Source organism: Periplaneta americana, chromosome 1 (assembly GCF_040183065.1).
Source record: "Periplaneta americana isolate PAMFEO1 chromosome 1, P.americana_PAMFEO1_priV1, whole genome shotgun sequence".
In the NCBI taxonomy this organism is placed as follows: Eukaryota; Metazoa; Arthropoda; class Insecta; order Blattodea; family Blattidae; genus Periplaneta; species Periplaneta americana.
The window spans coordinates 188,669,899-188,693,348 of record NC_091117.1 but is presented as its reverse complement, the minus strand read 5'-3'; the positions used below and the strand labels follow the sequence as shown (position 1 = coordinate 188,693,348).

Here is a 23,450-nt window from a genome sequence, read left to right as displayed (position 1 = left end):
ATAACACCTATATTTAATAACACCTTTATTTTCAAGTATCAGCTTTTGTTTCTTTCCCCCAATAACCATATAATGAGATTTTTCAAAATTGAATTTTAATCCAGGTTTTTCATATTCTTCAATGAGTTTTCTGCTCATGTATTCAGTATCATCATAGTCTTCTGCTAGTATAATTTGATCCTCAGCATATTGTAGAGCAGCGTTTCTCAAACTATGGTTCGCGGACCACCTGTGGTCCTCGAGGTCTGTCCTTGTGGTCCTCCAAAAGAGACAGAAGAAAAAATTAAATTCAAACGAACTGCGTATCCCCTATAGCTTAACAGCTCAGAGTTTGTAAATGACACATAGCAAACGAATTTAACTTTTCCTCCCAGTACTGATATTTTATTAAATTTATTACCCTACCCGTCTACCGACTTTCCACTTTATTCTCAGTAACCTAAGAGGGATTTAACGCACTATAAACGTGGTGTTTCTCGTCACCTTTTCCCTGCACATCTGGTGCCGCGCCTGTAACCCAGCCAGGGATCACCCTAATTCATAACAGAGGACGAAAGTACCGAATCTTAATTCTGTTTTAAAATATAAGTATACTGGTATTAAAATATGCTACAAAAATGATAAAATTGCTTTCGAAGGGAACAAGAGTAAGGTGGTCCGCGGAACTATTCTAACTTTAAAAAGTGGTCCCCACTTCAAAAAAGTTTGAGAAACGCTGTTGTAGAGTATATATATTTTTGTTACCAACCAAAACACCCATATATCTACATTTCTTCTTCCATCCTTTCAGAGCTTCGTCCAGGTAAATTTTAAACAGTGTTGGAGACAGGCAGCATCCCTGGCGTAATCCATATGTATAATTTGAACTGGTAATGGAAATTACGGGAAAACGGCTGAACGGATTTTAATAAATGACCCCTCATTTTAAAGCTTGGAACCCAAAGTTTTTCAGAAAAAATAGTAGTTTTCAGTGAAATGTCAATTTTTCAACATAATTTTCCTATTTTATAAAATTCATCTCTCGTCACTACTAATTGCATTTCAGAATAAAACAAAACACACACTACAGTAAACAATATTACACGAAGGCTATGATCTACAAGAATGCTGACATGAATACTCAAATTAAATTCGTTATTAAAAACTTCAAAACTTACTAAAAATAATTTACAGGTCTGATTCTGTGGTGTGTATTTTCTGAGTACAGTACGTGAGATAATAATATTGTTGTTAAAAATCAAATATTTTTATAGTTATTAATCAAATGGAGTTGGGTCTTTTTTCATATACTTAATGGCGGTGTGGTGTAGATATTTATATGCGTGATTTTCTTCAGCATTGGCTCGAGAGAGCGCAAAAATTAGGAAAGACCAAAAGGCATTACTTACTGATAGGGGTGGATAGGGGTGTAGTAACGGCACTAACTCTTCTCGATTTCAGCAATGCCTTTGGTTCTGTTGATATCGACTTGCTTCTTGCAAAGATGAAGACTTTGCACCTGTCAGACAATACCTTGAGCTGGATGGACTCCTACCTACGGGACCCCAACAGTGTGTTTCTCTTGATAATCAATTCTCCCAATGGCGATGTACAAAGGCGGGAGTACCGCAGGGCTCCGTATTAGGACCACTACTTTTCTCTATCTACATTAATGACGTATCAAAGAACTTACAGTATTGCCGATATCACCTCTATGCCGACGACCTACAACTTTACATACATTCCAGACCCAATACGATCAATGAATCGATTGACAAGTTAAATTGTAACCTAGCCACTGTCTCCCCTTGGGCGGCCAATTTCGGACTCGCACTTAACCCAAGTAAGACTCAAGCTATAATTATTGGACATAAGCGTTTAGTTAACTCCCTTAATAACAGCAGTCTTTCAGTTGTTACCCTTAAAAACACGCTAATCCCTTATTCATCTGTCGTAAAAAATCTTGGCTTCTTTTTTGATAATAATCTAAGTTGGAATTTTCAAGTTAAAGAAACGATAAGAAAATCTGTTCCTCCATTCACTGTTTGAGTCGCTTGAGAAACTTCTTGCCCCAGCAATTAAAACTTACCCTAGTACAAACCCTAGTAATGCCGCACTTCGATTATTGTGACGTTTTGTTAAGTGATCTAAGTTCTGAACTGTCAGTAAAGTTACAGCGAGCTCAGAATATGTGCGTCAGGTACGTGTGCAACATCCGACGATATGACCACATATCACCGTCCTTCGCAAGTCTTTCGTGGCTCCGACTTAAAGAACGCAGAACTTTACATTCTTTGTCTTTACTCTTTCGAATTCTGCACACCTTAACACCAAATTACCTTTCGTCTCGTTTCTCTTATCTATACTCTAACCACGACGTAAATACCACATAACTTATCTGTGGCACGCTAAGTATACCTCTTCATAGAACATCTTGTTATTCATCATCTTTTACAGTATCCACCTCGCGTCTATGGAATTCCTTGTCACAAAGTATTAGGGGCTGCAAGACAATAAACACTTTTAAGAACAGCTTAAAAGATAACCTTATTAGCATTTCACTCCAATCATATTGATTTAAACTATCACTGACTACATTGTTACTTCTTCCTTTTAGACATCATCCTGATTGTGCTGTACTTTCAAAATTGTCTCATAATAATCTCTTTCTATTATCTAATATTATTTGAAATATATTAACAACATTCTATGTATTTTAGCTTAATTCTGCTACACAGTTTATTTCAGTATTTAATTAATAGTTCATAGTATTTTGTTGTTTAATTCGTAAATAACTCTTCTATACATGTAACTCTAATCTAAATCAAATTGTTGAATTCTTTGTAAGTTCATGCATATGTATATACTCTTTTTGCTGGTTGAGTGGAAGAGAAGACCTTACGGCCTTAACTCTGCGAGCTAAAATAAATCATTATTATTATTATTATTATTATTATTATTATTATTATTATAAAATAAGAGTCCTACAAGATTTTGTAGTCTCCCGATCATTTCAGCAAGATATCTTACAGGATAAAATGATTTTACCATCTATATTTCAAGGTAGTTTACGAAACATGCAGGAGCTATACCAAGATGCTATGTCTGTTGTTCGAAAGCATAGGAAACCTGACATTTTTTTTTAACTTTCACCTACAAACCATTATGACCTGAAATAGGTATTTTTATACTGCTTTACTCTCACATGAAAAACCGACTGGTCGTCCTGACAATGCTACTTGCATTTTCGCGTTCAAACTAAAAAACTGAAGGTGTATAGATTCAAGAAAAAGTATTTGGCATAAAAAAACTATTCAGAGGGAGTATGTTTCATTATTATGGAAGCAAATAACTTTCAGAATGTCTGGTATTTTTCATTAAAAATAAATATGAAAAATGTTTATTTGAACGTCTAATGAACTTAGTTTGCAGCATTTACTGCACAAGCCACTAGTCCTTTAATAAGACGAAATTCAGTTAATACCAATAGTAATGATAATAGTCAATTTAATAGCTTCCATGACAACTGTGATTTAACGTTACACAGCTTCCATGTCACTTTATGCAAGTTGATTTTTCATCCCACTTGAAAGTGTAGCACTAGTGTAGAATGACGGCCTGAAACAGAGAGGGAATAACTTCTTGTTGGGACTGTCCTTACATCACTTCCATTCATTAATTCGTATAACGAGATTAGCAGGGAGATATTGAATCTAATCAGAGTGATGTTGTTCTTTCAGGGCGCGGAGGGGGGGGGGAAGGAAGGGAAAAAGAGAAGGAAACTGAAATAAATGACTGCGAATCTCATATTTCATATAAGATAAAAGTTTAAAAGAGAGGAGGCTTCGTTACTGTGAACTTTGTCGTTGCTTTTTTCCCTCTTCGCCAGAGCGCTCTGCTGAAGGTGCGACCGACTTCATTAGAAGCGCCAATTTGCAATGCTAATGGCGCAAAACGCGCTCGACGCAAAAACAAAAATGAGATTTGGTCGGACGACAAATTCTTGTAGCAAAAGTCCCTACCTCAGGCCGCACAAATCACCCTGTCACATTGCCGCAAGGGCTATTTCCCCCCCCTCCTTCATCAACTTCACAAAAGAAAGTTTCATAATTGTGTTCTTTTATGAACGATATTAAGAGTTTTTTTTAGAAAAAACTCACAGTTCCTGCTAATTCATTGGCTGACTTGTTGATCAGCTCACTAATTTTGAAGACGATGCCTCACTAACAGGTGTGTTTGCAGTTCGTTATTGGTTGGCTGATTGAATATCTGAGACCTTTTTCAATAGGACTGATTTTTTTTACCGAATTTCTGATTTTTAAGGAACAAGTTACTGACCTGCGTAGCGACTTACCCACTCACGTTAGTGATCCAAACATGGAATTGATGAGTCATGAATCATGAGTCAAGCAATGGATCACTGGATCAATAACTAACACATAATGAAGCGATTAATGAGGAAATAAAATAGAGTAAAACAACATCTGGGGCAAAATTGTTATAATTAACATATTTTTTTCCAGATGAGTTGATTCTAGACACTGAATATGAAAAAAATCTGGCCAGAAATTTGGAATGGAATTTAACTGAGGGGGGCACGGATGGCTCAGCACTGCGACCTATTGAGATCTATTGCGCTAACCCTCGATGTGGAATGAGTTGCATGCCACAGATCCCCTACGCGCACCGCCCTAACTACACACTCCCTTAACGACCGGTCCCTACAGCCGACAGAAACCATATGCCATTCCTGCTTCGGCAACTTCCCCCAAGGCCCCCCTATCGGTCCGAGACGAAACTCCTCCCCCGAGTAGGTCCGCCTCGGGTGCCATTGCAGAAGCCATCCAATCTGGCTGAACTACATTCCACGGAGGCCGGTCGAGAGAGTCAGCAGCGTCGGGAGGCCGCCTATAGAGTGATCTGAAAAACCAGAAACGGAATGATGAGGAAAGGATGATGGAGGAGGAAAGGAAGTGACGAAGATGAGTGGGGTTCCAATCGCCTGATAAAGTTACCTGATATTCATCCATAGGAGTGAGGGAAAAACTCCGATAAAACCTCATTCAGGCAACTAGTTCTGACCGGGAATCGAATCTGGGACCGCTGGGTTCGGAGTTAGATTCGCAAACCCCTCAGTCACAACGGTGGACAGCCAGAAGTTTAGAAAAAAGAACTGTGCAGAGATCGGGAAGCGAACAAACATAGTGACATCATATTAAAGCCATTCTTTTTTTTTTTTTTTTTTTTTTTTTTTAGAATTGAGAATTATAAAAATGCAGATAGTAAAACTCTCATGGTATTAAACTTTCTGCTATTTTTTTTTTTTTTGTTAGGCATTTGTACATTCGTTCGAGAGTTGCATGTCGGCTTCATCTTCAGGATAGGCAAAATGAAGGGCAACCAGTTCGTTATCAGGATTGAAGATTAGTTCTTAGCAACATATTATTTTTTATCTCATTATATAGACGATGCATACTTTCAGAATATTGATTATAAAGGCTGAACAGTAACAGATGTCATTAATTAATTTACGGGATATTTGAGATATTTCGAACAAAAAAATTCAATGCATTTTTACAAGTTTGTGTTCCCTTTACGAGATAAAAATTGTTTTATATGAAATATTTCATGGTCTGTTTTGTGAAAGCAATTGATTTAATTCGCAATGTGCTCAGTTAATTTAAGAGAACAGTGTACTATGATCATAAATGTATGTATGTATTTATTCACACTGCAAATGGGTATATACCCGGTGGCAGTGGTAACTAATTACACACAATAATGACAATAATAAACACGAGTAATAAAAAAGTATAATTAATAATAAATTAATAATAATAATTAATAATAATAACAACAGGGAATATCCTAAATTAAATAAAGCACGATCACTTAAATTAACATTTAAAGTAACTTAAATCTAATTTGTGTCTTAATCCTAAATTCGAACTAAAACCCACGAGTATGATATGTTCATACCTGCACAAGTACCTTTCAAAATTACACTCATTTCGCTGTCAACTCACTCACTGCACTGGAACTACGACACATTTCACTGATACTATCCTGATTTCACTAACACCTCAAAAACATTTCACTATTCAAATACGTACTTTGCACTGCCACTATGAACTATAAAGCTTCACTGACAGAAACACACTTCACTTACACAACACACTTCACTGACACCACACACTTCTTCACTGATACAACACTTCAATAACAGATATCAATTACACAATTTAAATCGTGTGTATAATGTACTACCGACTATTAGTAAAGTCCTTAAGCCTACTTTAAATACATTTTCGGTTATTGGTAAAGCCTTTAGTAAATCTGCAGGTAAAGCGTTCCAGTCCCTGATAGTACGACAGAGAAAAGAAAACTTTCCAGTGTCCGTCCTCTGTCTTCTTTCCCTCAATTTATATGAGTGGTCGTTCCTTGAAGAGTAATTTCTACGATTTAAAGAATTTTAGTTTTGTCCTTTAAATGTGCTGAAACTGTATCCGAACAAATGTAACGTTATAAAATCTCTTTGCAGACCGAAAAGTTACATTTGTTCAGATCAGTTTTCTGCACATTTGTTATCATAATACACTGCTCTCTTAAATTGACTGAGGATATTGGGAATTAAATCAGTGGCTATCCAAAAACAGGCTATAAAATATTTCATATAAAATAATTTTTATCTCGAAAAGGAAGCAAAATCGAGGAAAATAATTGTATTATCTCAAAGAATGACTCCCTGAAGTGAATGACATTATTTACGGTTCAGTCTGTATAATAAGGCCTATCTCAGATTCTCTGTAAACACCAGAAACTTCACATAGCAATTTTAAAGTGTGTCTACATATTTTCTCTTCATACTTGGTTTCAGATGCTCCAGGTCTGGACAGCCTAATAGACTACAATGTTGACAGTATGAAGACCTGCATTTGTAAGTTGATTATGATTATAGGAAAGGATAATGACTAGTAGAGTTGACAGTGCGGCATGGAGAAAAATGGCCGGTAAATTTGCCTTTAGGGCTCTACTCTGAATACACAGAGTTCTTTTATCTGCCCTAAATTTACGATGAGACAGTAGATTTTATTCCTACCCAAGGGGACACTATGTTGAAATAATGGTGAAAAATTAAGAAAATTGATTAAAAAATTTATTGTGGCTCTCTATTTACACCGAGCTCAAAAATCGAATTAATTTATTTTCATTTTGTATGATTTTCCGATAAGCACGTTGTAATATAATAATATTGAATTGGGCTAACCGTCTATACTTACCTAGTTTATATTTGAATTAAACATTAACGTTTTCGGCACTTATGTGCCATTTTCAAATGCATGGAATTTCCTTATTACATGTTCAAATAGATACACCTTATGTGTGTGAAATATATGGTATGTACCCTTGATGATCTACCATCGTTTACAAAATAATATATAAATTAAATTAAAACACTTGCTAATAATTAAAATCTATACTGATTTACATCTACAATAAAAGTCCCATTGTTTTATGTGACAATATGGTTATCTTGAAGTTGTTATCACATGCAGTTCCTATATTTATTGAATGTTTTGAGTTGCACTATGTTACACGTATTAAAATGTTAAAATTTGTTTGTTATATATTAACACACCAAGGATTCATGTTGTTTCACTTACGCAAGTCGAAGCATTGTACCACGATGAAATGTTGCGTAATATCAGTTACATTGATGCTTGTTATTGTGTTCCTTCGGTTTGCCAAGGTTGGATGTTACAAATTCATCATTGTCACCTTACGATTGTCAGTTAAGCCTTTTACACTGCGAACATAAAATGTTTTTGTTACGTGTGTGAATGTACTGGTGTTTAAATGCATTGATTGAAAATATTAACTTACATTGGTTGGACGTGTTGTGTGCTCGACGTTAGTCAGGCTGTTACTGAGAATCGTTCAGTGCTCACAATAGTTCTTATTTTAATGAACGTCTGGCGGAACCGGAAGTGATGTGGGGGTAGGGGGATGTGATGTAATATTATGGGATGATGTCCGATTTTCCGAGATTAATTTAAATAAACTGAATAGTGGGTTATTGGGATTAACTATTTGTTCGTTTAAAAGGTGTTTTCCTTCGTTGAAATTCTTTGCAATATAAAATATATATTATTTTGTAAACGATGGTAGATCATCAAGGGTACACACCACATATTTCACACACATAAGGTGTATCTATTTGAACATGTAATAAGGCAATTCCATGCATTTGAAAATGGCACATAAGTGCCGAAAACGTTAATGTTTAATCCAAATATAAACTAGATAAGCATAGACGGTTAGCCCAATTCAATATTATTATATTATAATTAATTTATATTCCCATGACTATTTTCAAGCTTTTGAGCTAATATGAATTAAAAATTGTGAAAATTGTGACGCAAGGAGCCTGCTTAGTGACGTCAATATAAAATACATTTAAAAAATATCATTTCGAAACTATTAGCCCTAATGGCACAAAATTTTGTACAGATGATAGTATTGTAGGTATATTTATGTAGTTTAAAATTAATAAATTTTGGATGAAAATTGTAAAAGTTTTAAAACTCACAGAAGTTTCCCCTTAAAGAATCCATCTCTGTCGGAGGATTTGAAACCTGTAAGCTTGCTAACTACTCGATCACTAGCGACAATGTGATGAGAAAGAAAGTAAAAACGTTATCATTAGGCATAATTTTAACTTTCTTTCACACGTGTTCACAATCACATAAGTTTCTGGTTAATTCCATCACGACATTATGTTTTATGAAATGAACTATTAATAAATTTACATAAAGAATTCAAAACTTTACTTGGAAAAAGAAATACTTATAAAGGAGCTTCATTTATATTTATTTCCCTATTCCTAATTATTAGAAAATCAATAATTGAAGAATTATATACATTTTCTAATAATTATTTAACGACAATAATTATTAATACACCTTTATTATTAAAAAGTGGAGCTGCCCCATAAGCAGTTCCGCTCATCTGATCTAATGAACAGCTGTAGCTGCATATATTTCAAGAAATTTACAACATTAACTTCATTTTAGTTTCATATATTGTGGTGGACAACTCTAGATTTGCACATCTGCAGTGAAACATTAGCTCCATTTTTTTTTTGTTAAATTGTTACTTAACGACGCTGTATAAACTACTAGATTATTTAGCATCCATGGAATCGGTGATAGCGAGATAATATTTAGGGAGATGAGGCCGAGGATTCGGTTTGGAATTACCTGGCATTCGTCTTACAGTTGAGGAAAATATCAGAAGAATATGAGCTAGGTAATCAGCGCAAGATGGAATCGAATCCATTCCCGAGCGCAGCATTGTCAGTAAACAAATTCTGTACGGTACTGTCCATGCTACGCCGGTCGCTAGACTCCTCCAACATGATTCAGGGAACAGTTCCAGTTAAAGGAAGATTAAATAATTCACAAGGGTATGTCCACGTAACTATATTATGTTATGCGATGAAAGAGTAATGGAACGGACAAAAATTCTCTCCGGCGCCGGGATTTGAACCCGGGTTTTCATAGATGTCTATGAACGTAGGACCGAAGTCCACACATATGCTGAGGTGCACTCGTTATGAGTGACTAGTTGGCCGGGATCCGACGGAATAAGCGCCGTCTTAAATCACGAAGTGATTTACGCATATCATATATATTATTTTAATGTACCGAAGTACATATGATATTTCCATGCAGATATTCTGCGTCATCATACGATAAAGCATCAGCACGTAGAGCTGAAAACCCGGGTTCAAATTCCGGCGCCGGAGAGAATTTTTCTGCGTTCCATTACTCTTACATCGTATGATGACGCAGAATATCTGCATGGAAATATCATATGTACTTCGGTACATTAAAATAATATATATATATATAATTATTAATTATTTATTTATTTATTTAATCTGGCAGAGCTAAGGCCAGTAGGCCTTCTCTTCCGCCCAGCCAGACTCTAATTCTAATTAGATACATTTGCTTACATAGTTATTACATTAATATCTAGATCATAAAACAACATGAAAGTAAATGATGAAAATTGGATAACTAATGTTAGTGTGACAATAATAAACACTGGTAAGAAATAGTTATAATAATAATGATGATAATAATAATAATAATAATAATAATAATAACAATAATAATAATAATAATGGTAATTATAATAGTAATAATAATAATAATAATGAGATAATTTATATATTTATCTGTGATATATATAACCATTAAACACTGAGAAACCTGAAACAGCTATTATTGTTGACAATAATTGTTAGAAAAATATCTCGTTAACCTATTCTTAAATTGATTTGATGTCTGACAGTCCCTGACATTACTCGGTAGGGAATTCCAAAGTCGAGGAACAGCCACAGTGAAAGAAGATGAATATGAGGATGTTCGGTGGGAGGGAATGGATAACATTGAGGAGTGTTGTGATCGTGTGTCTAGGTTATGATGGGTGGATAAATTTTGAAAACGAGACGCAAGATAGACAGGAGTGGAGAAATGTAATATGTGAAAGAGAAGGGAAAGACAGTGGATTTTCCTACGATCTTCTAGACGGAGCCAGGACAACATTTCGAGGGATGGTGTTACGTGATCAGCCCGGCGAATATTGCAGACGAAACGGACGCACATATTATGAACACGTTGTAGTCTCTGCGCAGAAGTAACGCTTAGGTCAGTAAGCAGAATATCACAGTAATCGAAGTGGGGCATCACGAGTGTTTGCACTAACATTTTTTTCATGGAAAGGGGTAGAAAATTCTTCAATCGTCTAAACGAGTGGATTAATGAAAATACCTTTTTGCAGGTTTCTGCAACTTGAATGTTCCAATTTAAACTTTTATCCATATAAATACCTAGATTCTTTACTGATTCACTGAACGGAATTTCGGTGCCGTGTATTTTAATCGGGGACAAATTTGGTATGGTAATAGTGCTTAACAAACGTGAATGGCCCACAATGATTGACTGTGATTTTTCTGGATTTAGTTTAATATATTATGTTAGCTTATAAACCTTGTATTTTAGCAGACATTGTGTATTCCGATAAGTTATGTTTTATTAATTTATTTCTATTTTGTGTAATTCCATCGTTAATTTATCAAAGGCGTTTATATGCTTTTACAGTTATAATCTTAAACTAACGTTTTCACTCCTATATATGAACATCTTCAAGTCTAACAAATGTGATGTATATTTGAACACTGTGATATCACACGCTACGACTCACAACATTTCCATCTGCGAAGTAGACCTTAAATAAGGAAAATACAATGTAATGACATAGAAATATGGTGCCAAAATATCATGGACACTACAATAAATATAGGAAAATATATAGATAATTCTTTTTGGACTTAAATTGTAATTTATAATTTTAATCTGTTTTAAACATTTTTATCTTATATGCACTTAGTATTTGAATCTCACTAGAGGTTTTGATTTATCTAGAGAAAATCAAAACTCAAGTGGAATTTAGTTGACTGTTACACGATTGGAAGAAAGTATATAAAGATTAGAAGAAATAAAGTACTGTAATACAATAAAATATTAATTGACTTACGAAAATACTAACCTGTCTTGAAAATGTATTATTGTACCATCTCATCGTAACAAATATTCCACTAGATGGCAGTAGTGTTTTGTGATTACCTGTTCTCTTATTACCAGTTGTGCCAACTATACAATCTTCATTGAAATATGTGGACGATTACTGGTCAAGAAGACTTTGTTGATTCAGTTTCATTTTTATTAAAGTAGGCTAGTTGCATTCCACTTTAATTATCAATACTGTATATCGATGGCTGAGAACCAGACTGTTCTAAGACAAACTTTTTTATGATAAAGAAATGTGTGTTTCATTGTGTTCCAGTTCTTGTCTGCATATATGAATCGAACAAATTATAAATATTCCTCTCCATAAGGTTGCTATGAAGCTATTGCAAATTGTTTCATGAAGCTTTGAATGTCAGGAGCTTAAAATAGCTCTCCTAAAAAAATAGTAAAATGGACTTGGAACAGTCTGGTTCTGGGCCATCGATATACTAAACAATCTCTGATACGTGACTATCCATAATCGCATACAGCAGAAGCTATAACATAACCTAAATCATATAAAAAAGATAAATGATAGAAACGTTTTAATTAAAGATGATGAAATAAACATGAATCATTTTAAAAGGTACAATTGTTGAAAGTACAGTGTTGACAAAGAAATAAATGCTAGGGAGGTGATAAAAACAAACATGCTAGGGAGGTGGTAAAAATTGTAGTATAAGCAGCCATGATTGGTTGAAACATGTCGTTCCGTACCGTTTTATTAGTCAGAAGTAATATGACGTAGTAAAAGTGTAGTAGTCATGTTAAACATTTTTATATCTTGTACAAATAGGCGTAATTTATAATGTACCTATTATAATTTTTACCGCACAAATATAAATCAAACGTGATAGATCTGAAGTTGAACTTATGAGAGAGAACAATTTTATTTTAAAGTTGTTAGTAGATAGATAGATCGATTTTTTGAGCAATAGGCTATTACACATACAGATGTACTATATTGAAAGAATATTCTCTTAAATCCCATGCACGGGTCTTCTGACCGTACGTGCTGTGTAAAACAACTACTACCTACTTTATAGGTTTCACCTCCCTCACCTATAGTTAGATCCAACCACTCTCCAAAAGAACACAGATTAAAATAAAAATAGCACAAACAAAACACATTATATAATATATCCTAAACTAAACAGGCATAAAAGTGTATAATTGATTATCCCTTTGTCAGTTCACATCATAAACTTCAACAGCTGAAGTTATAATCTGTCTCGCCTTCAAGAGGAGCAATCCAGTCTTTTGTTCCCATTCTCTATTCTTCATGAGGTCAAGACATGCAAGCGAACTCCTATTCTGACTTAGCATCGAGGGTGGTAGATATTTTTTTCGGATATGTTCCAATTCGACACACTGCAATAAAATATGTGTCCAGGAGTCCATTTCTCCGCACAGTGGACAAAGGCGCTCTACTTCTTCGTTGACAATTTTATTACCCTTCCATGCCTCCAATCTTAGCCACGCTAAACCTGCTCTGCTGTCTTTGTTACAAGAATTTATGTAGTTAAGCATTAGATCTGATTGTAAATGTAGTGAGGACTTTTCCGAACATTGGAGTTCAATCTCTTGCCTCTCAATATCAATTAAACGCATCTTCACATTACACCATATATTCCTTATGTTATTTTCTCCTTTTTCCCCACACCCATCCCATTCTGATATGATGCAGCCCTCTCTGAAGTTTATAAACCCACCGTTTTTCCCACCATTCTCTTTGTTGAACTTTGTAGCAAATCGACCGTAAAAGCGACTGGCCCCCAAATATAATTTTTAACCTAAGTTTCATATGAATTGCTTCGTTTTGAAGTCCAAACTCCTTTAGCACCCCGCAATTAGCTTTGCTTCTGTCAGTTCCAAGTATTCGTTTCAGGAAGTCCGTTAATACCTTATTTAATTTTCCCGCATTTTCTCAACCCCAAATTTCCGCCCGATACAACATATATGATCTGACCACAGCTCCGTATACTAGCTCCAATTATGTAATAGTAATATGCGTTACAAGAGCGGTATGTTGAAGTTTTCATGTTCGAGGACAAGTTTGAAAAAGCGAAACGTAGTTGAGCTTTTTTAATTTCCGAGAATTGAAAGAAAACATACCGCTCATGTATCGTACATTATTTCGTGCGAATATCGTTTATTACATACCTGAAAGAGGAATTTCTATTTTTTTTTTATTTTAGTTGGTTATTTAACGACGCTGTATCAACTACTAGGTTATTTAGCGTCGATGAGATTGGTGATAGCGAGATGATATTTGGCGAGATGAGGCCGAGGATTCGCCATAGATTACCTTGCATTCACATTACGGTTGGGGAAAATCTCGGAAAAAACCCCACCAGGTAATCAGCCCAAGCGGGGATCGAACCCGCGCCCGAACGCAACTTCAGACCGGCAGGCAAGCGCCTTAACCGACTGAGCCACGCCGGTGGCAATTTCTAATTAGTTGCAATGAAATCTCCGTCTTGGTTTCTGTTCAATGACGGCAAATTTGAAAAACAAAAATATCTATCTTTAACATTGTTGCTTTAAAATGTTTTCTGTGTTTACTATACTCCAACAGGCCGTGATATACTTCTGTCTTTTTGCCCCCAGTCTATGGAATCTTGTTGATTTTTTCACGGCTTCCTTAATGTTACATGCATCACGAATGCAGTAACTTTAGTGGAGTTGTATAGTTTACTTAATTTTTGCAAATATTTAAAAACAATAATTAACAGTGCAATTTAGGTGAAATTGCAGTGGTAAGTTTCCAATTTATAATTATTACTATATTGAAAGTCTCTAAAAAATAATATGTTAAAGGCTAAAGCAGTAAAATCAATATGTCACTTAAGCGGTGAGAAGAGGGAAATTGTTATGTGTGTTAGGTTGGGAATACTGGATGTGGAGTTTTAGACTTTCCGCGGATTGGTTTTGAGCGGAAACCAAGCAAATACGCACTATCTCGCACAAAAGCATGTAAATACATTTGATAAGTTAATGACGGAATGTGAAACTTTACATTCTCTCTAATGTATGTTAGCTCCACTGTACCTCTACTCTGGTTAACACTTTAAGTAATGTACAATACTAATTTCACTTCCATATAATTGACAACAATAATATACAACTTTAGGTCATTTCTGTTGTAGGTTTATAGACCTTAATAATCTATAACGTTAGCTGAATTGTAGCTCCAAAAATCGTTATTGTCATCAACTAAAATATGGGATAATGGAAATAAAGGAAAATGTACGAGTAACAAGGAGAACTGCTGTTTAATTACTGAAAGTGTTACTCTGACTGACTGTGCATCCTGTTATTACATTCGCCACGTGATACTAAAATTTTTTAACTTGCTAAATGGTGCGAGTTCATCTGTAAACCACACTCCTGTGGTCAGCGGTCGGGGTTTGTTGCTAAGTCATAGTTGTACTGTGTATTTATTGCAAGCGACTGTGGTCGCCTATTCGACTTTAGTTTTAGAGAAAAAGAGGAAAAAGGAGCCACTACAAACGTGAGAGTCACGGCTTATAGAGCACAGTAAATGAGGTGGAAATACAAGCGGTGTGAGGGAGTGAAGAAGCAAATTAAAACTTGGTTAAATGGCTTAAACTTTCGGACACACGAATATCTATTCTATTCTCTAGGGTGAGGACACTTGACAACCAGGGGTGGGAAGTTCACGAATTATATCTATACGTGTGATAAAATAAGCATATTACTGTCATAATTTTTCATACTATAACAGATACGACATATTTATGTCTTAGTGAGAAAAAGAGTGACGAACTGAAATAAATTAAAGAATAATTCGTCGAATATGTCACCATTTAAATCAGCATTATTTAATATTAATTTGCAGCTTGATGCTTTACTTTTCGCTGATGATTTAGTTATCATGGCATCAACTGAAGATGATTTACAATAATCAGTACACAATTTAAATATGGTCAGTGAAAAATATAACATGGAAATTAATATTGAAAAATCGAAAATCATGTCATTTTGTGGGAAATTCCCTGTACCAAGTAAAATCTGTTTGAATAATAAAATAATAGAAAGAGTAAATACCTTCACTTACCTTGGCTGTACACTATCACCTTATGATGAAGTAGATATTGCTGAAAAAATATGTAAGTATAATAAAACAATGGGCATCATTAATAAAATCATGAAACCTTCACTAGTACAAAGACACACAAAGAATAGGCTTGCATAAAACCTTAGCACAGCCAGTATTAAGCTATGGTAGTGAAGCGTGGACTGTGAAGAATAAAGATGTCAGTAGAATAACAGCAAGTGAGATGAGGTTCATGAGAGCAACAGCTGGATATACTCGCTGGGATCATAAAAAATGAGGACATAATGCAAGAACTTCAAATAGAACCCATTATACAGTTCATCAGCAAATATCAACTTCAGTGGAAGGGTCATCTCGAACGAATGAATCGATGCAGAATTCCAAAAGCATTGTTTCATTACCATTCAAATGGCAAAAGATCTCTAGGCCGTCCAAAGAAGAGATGGACTGAAAATTCTAGTTTGAGACCGTAACAGGCCACTTGGCCTAATTCTTGTTAGGAAGATGATGATGATGATGATGATGATGATTATTATTATTATTATTATTATTATTATTATTATTATTTAATATCTAGGCTAACAATATACAGCATGATCCGTTTCAAAAGACAATATATAATCTCTGTATTGTACTGTATTGAAATTTTTTACATTCCATGGTATCCGTACATCGCTTCACAGCTAGAATATGTAATATGACAAGAAATCTTAATAGTACTATAAAGTCTTAATTATAGTCACATTCATTCATCCATAGTGTTCTGCCCAAGGGCAAGTCTTTCACTGCAAACCCAGTTAAAATTAATGCAGTTATACCCTTTTCACTCTGTATAAGAACACTTAAGTAACATTTAGGGCCTAACACAAGACCGAATATAAAATAAAAAAATAGGAATGACTTAACAATAGAACCATTATATGGAAATGGATGAAAGTGAAATAAATAAAGAGACCATGCCCAACGAATAGATACGAAACGGATTCCAGGAAAGATATAAACACTTCATCCAAGAAAATGAAAAGGAAATAAATCACTGCGTAGAGTTCTGGTCTATCCCTTTCTGATATTCCGCCAATTCCTCCATCAATCATCATATTGGTGCGGCGTAATTCCGACTGGAAATTTTGCCTAGACGAAACAGCCAAATAGATTTACAACATTGGCGCCTTCCCTCTAGACTGCAAACTGCGTTAAGTAAGGCTGGCAGCATACTGCATTGGACATTTTGTGTTGGAAAAGACTGTTTTGTCTCGGACCGTCCGATGAGAAGGTGATCATAAGCACTGTTATGAAGCTGCAGCATACTGCATCGCATATTCGTCCCGGGACAAATATCCGATACATTTCTGCGTTGTGTAACTTTCTCCACTCTCCTGTATAACCAAAGTCACCGTTTCTGACGTGTGAAATAAGTAATGGGAACGTTGAGAGCGTGTATCTTATCTTTACCAGAGTCTGTGGGCGTGGAAACTGACAGCTATTGTGATTGGCAGATTGTTGACGTCACATCCGTTTAGGAGGTGGTACCACTTTCAGCCGAAGTGGCAACATGCCACTGACTGGACAGTGTACTCAAGGACACACCCCAGAAACGCAAAGTGCAATTGTCTTGCCTTTGACGCAGTCAGTGTTGAGTGGTACCGTTTTCAGCTGCACTGGCAAGAAGTGCTCACTGACTAGCTTTTTACTCAATGACACGCGCTAAAAACGCTGGCACCGGCTGTATCTTAATCCCTCTTAGCCCAAAATATTTTTCTAAGCACCTTATTCTCGAACATCCTTAAGCTCTGTTCCTCTCTCAAAGTGAGACCCCACTAGAAGTTAAATAAATTAAAGACTAAGGGAAAAGAAATACAACCGTGCCCCTTTAACAAATCCAAAACAGCATAGTAGATATTTGAATGTGAAAAAATAATAAAATGGTACAATAGCTACATTCTTCAAAAAGAAAGAAAACTGAGGCATGGCCTGCTGTAAAGACGTGGAAAATCAACCTACTGAGTAGTTTATATTTTCCCAATATTTGGCTACCACTCATGTTAGTTAGGCTTAGAAACGAAAGATACCTATTCTTCAATAAGCAGTTTTCCCCGTTGGTTAATTTCTCCTCGATCGTCCAGATAGGCCCATTCTGCTTCTTCTATGTTATCTTTTTATCAATTGTAAGCCCCCCGTGTGGACTTGTGCAAATTTTCTTCCATGTATTCTCTCCTTAATCCTCAAAAATATTTTATTTTTTGCTTTCTACTTTATTTCCATTTTGAAAACAATTGTGTAGTCTTGAAAGCCCCTTACATTTTTTTTTTCACAAATGCCTCGTCTTTTGATGCTAGTCGTTAGGAAATCAAATTGATCGATATCATATGAATTAATTTTTTAATATTTCCTTGCATATTTATATTTCAATAATTCCATTTCAAATAATTTCTTCCTGTTTTAATTTTACCTTTTTTCTTAAAACTTGGTTGATCAATATTACTACAATTGAACCCAAGTTTATTTCCCCCATATTTCTTAATTACATATACATAGTGAATCAAAAGTCTGGAACCATATAAATATGTTCCATATGCTTGATTTTCGATTACTATAGGTGTTACCAGTGAAACCAAATGCTGTACCAGTGACACATTCGATAGCAGCCCTCAACTATCTCAAAAGCCTACATTTTGGATGAAACTTTGAAATTTAAAATGGAAAGGAGGTCATGTAGGTACTCAAAATCATGTGAAATTTTCTGAGAAAAAAAATAGTGCAATCTGTTTTGAGATATCTCTAATCGTTTTATAATGACACAAATATTAGTTACTACAACTACAGTTATCTGTCACAGGTTAATCAAACAGTATAGCAGGAAAAGTTAATTACCAGAATTGCATAAATTGTACCACGTTACAAAATATCTGTAGATGCAGTAACTAATGTTTGTTCATTATGACAGTTATCTTTAAATAATTTGAAAACGATTAGGGATATTTAAAAACTGATTGCACCATTTTTTTCACAAAGTCACTTGATTTTGAATATATACAATACATGACCCCATGTATGGTGGGTCCCTATCACCACGGCATGGCGCGTCCTCAGGTTGCGGATAGAGGAGACGGCCTCCAGATATGGAGGGTAGCTGCGAATATATTGAATAAGCAGTCGTGGACAGCCGATAAGGGGTGGTCCTCCAGCTTGGGGGTTGGGCGAAGGGCTAACAACCCATCACCGTAAAAAACAGCTTGTTACGAATTCCTACAGTAAGCCTCGGAATAGGATTGATTCTCTGGCACGACCACAGCAAAGGAATAAGGTTTTGAGATTTGGCACTTGGAACGTAACTAGTCTTTATAGAACAGGAGGGGTAACATTAGTAGCAAAAGAACTAGCTAGATATAGAATAGACTTTGTGGGAGTACAAGAGGTTAGGTTAGATGGGAATGGCATATCACAAATAGGAGATTACTTGTTGTATTATGGGGAAGGAAACAATAATCACCAATTAGGAACAGGATTCTTTGTACATAAAAGAATAAAATCAGCAGTAAAAAAGGTCGAATTTATCAGTGACAGGTTATCATATTTAGTACTTAAGGGTAGATGGTGCGACATCATGGTTATAAATGCTCACGCCCCTACAGAAGAGAAAGACGACTATATAAAGGATAGCTTCTATGAAGAATTGGAACATACTTTTGATCAGTTCCCTAGATATCACATGAAAATTTTATTGGGGGATTTCAACGCTAAAGTAGGACGGGAGGAGGTTTTTAGACCAACTATTGGAAAAGAGAGCCTACACGCAATTAGTAGTGACAATGGAGTTAGATTAGTCAACTTTGCCACATCGAAAAATTTAATTGTCAAAAGTACAACATTCCCCCATAAGGATATACATAAATATACTTGGACTTCTCCAGATGGATTGACACACAACCAAATTGATCACATCTTGATAGATAAACGGAGACATACTAGTATAGTAGATATTCGAACTTTCAGGGGTGCAGACTGTAATTCTGACCATTATTTGGTGATTGGAGAATTAAGAGAAAGATTATCAGTAGCCAAGCGAGTAGAGCAACAAGTTAATATTACTAAATTCAATATTTTGAAATTAAAGGACGAGGAAGCTAAGCAAAATTATCAGGTCGAAATTTCGAATAGGTTTGCCACTTTAGAAAGTTCCGACGAAGTTGAGAAAGAATTAGATGTTAATAGCGTGTGGGAAAATATCAGAGATAGTATCAAAATTGCAGCTGAGCAGAGCATAGGTTATTATGAAACTAAGAAAAAGAAACCGTGGTTTGATGAAGATTGTTGCATGGTAGTAGAAAGAAGGAAACAGGCAAAATTGAAATTCTTACAGGATCCAGTTGAGGAGAAGAGAGATAATTATTTCAATGAAAGACGGGAAGCAAGTCGTACACTTAGGAATAAAAAGAGAGGTTACTTGAAGGAAAAACTGAATGAGGTAGAAACAAATAGTAAGAATAAAAACATTCGAGATTTATATAAGGGTATAAAGGAATTTAAGAACGGATATCAGCCAAGGGTAAACGTGATCAAGGATGAGAATGGTGACTTGCTTGCAGACTCTCCATCAATCCTAAACAGATGGAAAAACTATTTTGCGCAACTACTAAATGTACATAGGCCAAATAGAAATGATCGGGACGAAATTGAAATACAAACTGTTGAGCCATTTATACCCGAACCCACGCTTTCAGAAGTCGAAATTGCGATAGAAAATCTGAAAAAGTACAAGTCTCCAGGTATCGATCAGATTCCAGCAGAATTAATACAAGAGGGTGGAAGTGCATTATATAGCGAAATTTATAAACTTGTACTTGCTATTTGGGAAAAGGAAATTGTACCAGATCAATGGAAGGAGTCCATAATTGTACCTATTTTTAAAAAGGGGGACAAAACCAACTGTGGTAACTTTCGAGGAATATCACTTCTGTTGACGTCGTACAAAATTTTGTCCAATATTCTTTTGAGGAGATTAACTCCGTACGTAGATGAAATTATTGGGGATCATCAGTGCGGTTTTCGGCGTAATAGATCGACTATTGATCAGATTTTTTGTATTCGGCAGATAATGGAGAAAAAATGGGAGTATAAGGGTACAGTACATCAGTTATTCATAGATTTCAAAAAGGCATATGACTCGGTTAAGAGGGAAGTATTATATGATATTCTTATTGAATTTGGTATTCCCAAGAAACTAGTTCGATTAATTAAAATGTGTCTCAGTGAAACATACAGCAGAGTCCGTATAGGTCAGTTTCTATCTGATCCTTTTCCAATTCACTGCGGGCTAAAGCAGGGAGATGCACTATCACCTTTACTTTTTAACTTCGCTATAGAATATGCCATTAGGAAAGTTCAGGATAACAGGCAGGGTTTGGAATTGAACGGGCTACATCAGCTTCTTGTCTATGCGGATGACGTGAATATGTTAGGAGAAAATACACAGACGGTTAGGGAAAACACGGAAATTTTACTTGAAGCAAGTAAAGCGATCGGTTTGGAAGTAAATCCCGAAAAGACAAAGTATATGATTATGTCTCGTGACGGGAATATTGTACGAAATGGAAATATAAATATTGGAGATTTATCCTTCGAAGAGGTGGAAAAATTCAAATATCTTGGAGCAACAGTAACAAATATAAATGACACTCGGGAGGAAATTAAACGCAGAATAAATATGGGAAATGCGTGTTATTATTCGGTTGAGAAGCTCTTATCATCCAGTCTGCTCTCCAAAAATCTGAAAGTTAGAATTTATAAAACAGTTATATTACCGGTTCTTCTATATGGCTGTGAAACTTGGACTCTCACTCTGAGAGAGGAACATAGGTTAAGGGTGGTTGAGAATAAGGTGCTTAGGAAAATATTTGGGGCTAAGCGGGATGAAGTTACAGGAGAATGGAGAAAGTTACACAACACAGAACTGCACACATTGTATTCTTCACCTGACATAATTAGGAACTTGAAATCCAGACGTTTGAGATGGGCAGGGCATGTAGCACGTATGGGCGAATCCAGAAATGCATATAGAGTGTTAGTTGGGAGACCGGAGGGAAAAAGACCTTTAGGGAGGCCGAGACGTAGATGGGAGGATAATATTAAAATGGATTTGAGGGAGGTGGGATATGATGATAGAGACTGGCTTAATCTTGCACAGGATAGGGACCGATGGCGGGCTTATGTGAGGGCGGCAATGAACCTTCGGGTTCCTTAAAAGCCATTTGTAAGTTTGTAAATACAATACATGACCCTATTTCCATTTAAAATTTTAAAGTCTGCATCCAAAATGGCGGCTGTTGAGATAGCTGAGGGCTAGAATCGAATGTGTCACTGGTAGAGCATTTGGTCTTACAAATACTGGTAACACCTATAGTAATGAAAATCAAGCATATAGAAGATATTTATATGGTTCTAGATTTTTTATTCATACTGTATACTAAGGTGTGGGACTAGTTGCTCACATACTACTCAGAAATGGGCTATAATAGTCTCTTCCTAAAGCTCAAAATTCAAAGTAATTTATCTATCTTTCTGTCGCATAAACACCTCTGCATTTCAAGGATTGCCAAATAATAGTACATTATGCAACGAGCCTACAATGATAGTAATTAAGACTCGAGTATGTTTGTTTATGAAACGAGCGCAAGTTTCATACGACTTTTTATGCTCGACCATATTTCTAACTTGAAATTATTCAGAAGTATTCATTTTATTTGTATCTGACTGAAGAGCGGAAGTTACCTTGTGCATAGCTCGTATATTGTGAGATGTGCGCAGAAGCGAAAGTATTGATTTTTTCCAAGGAACAATAATGTCATTGACCTTGATGTAATATAAAGAATAACATGAACTAATTTTGATATAACCTGGAAATTGATTTAGAATTGAAAAATGAGATGACAAATTGAATTTATTTGAATATTATTTACAATTAACGCTAATTATTATAGTAACAGAACATAACCTTCTGCGACAGTATTGGATTTCCAGCCTCCGTGACGTTTCCCTTGTCTTTCGATTGCATATCCGAGAATAATCGAAAACCTGAATTTTAATGAATAGGTGTACTTTAATGACATGCATTAAAGGACTGCTACCAGGTGTATAATTACTACATTTCGGCATGGTCGAGCATAAAATATAAATAAGTATTTAGGTGCATAAATAAATAAATAAATAAATAAATAAATAAATAAATAAATAAATAAATAAATAAATAAATAAATAAATAAATAAATAAATAAATAAATAAATAAATATTAGATAATACTACTTGTGTATTAGTAGTCTCTTACATGTGGAACTAATAGGCTACCTGTTGGAAATAGACAATGCTGTAAATGCTGCAGATTCCGTATTGAGATATTTCGACTTTAATGCAGTTAGTACAAAATAGCTGGCATCAGTAGGAGCTTCTATAAATGATCGAAAGCAATTAAATTTGATTGACTTCGTTTGCTGGTATGTAATCAATTTGGATGTCAAAATCAAGTGCAGTTAGGTAGAATGCCTCTCAATGGACAAGTGTGTGGACGGCACAATGACGCTTCTGGCTCTGTTAAATTTACCGCGCTCTGTCGCTTAATTTTATATCAAACTGCCGACATCAAATAAAAGCAGCTTTCAAAAATCACAATAAACTTTCACTGAGAGGTGTTTTGGACGAGTGCGAAAATAGGGACTGATGTTTAACTTTAGCCTGTGTGTTAAAAAAAAAAAAGGAATTC

At 35.4% G+C, this 23,450-nt stretch overlaps 1 protein-coding gene across 1 annotated transcript in view; it reads left to right on the top strand.

Moving 5' to 3' along the window:
• The window catches only part of LOC138705433 (probable G-protein coupled receptor No9), a 1,480,426-nt gene that overhangs the window by 606,774 nt on the left and 850,202 nt on the right, over positions 1-23,450 (top strand). The window contains exon 4 of the mRNA XM_069834160.1: positions 6,857-6,916. The gene's annotated coding sequence lies outside the window, so the exon portion shown is untranslated. The remainder of the gene's footprint in view (positions 1-6,856; positions 6,917-23,450) is intronic.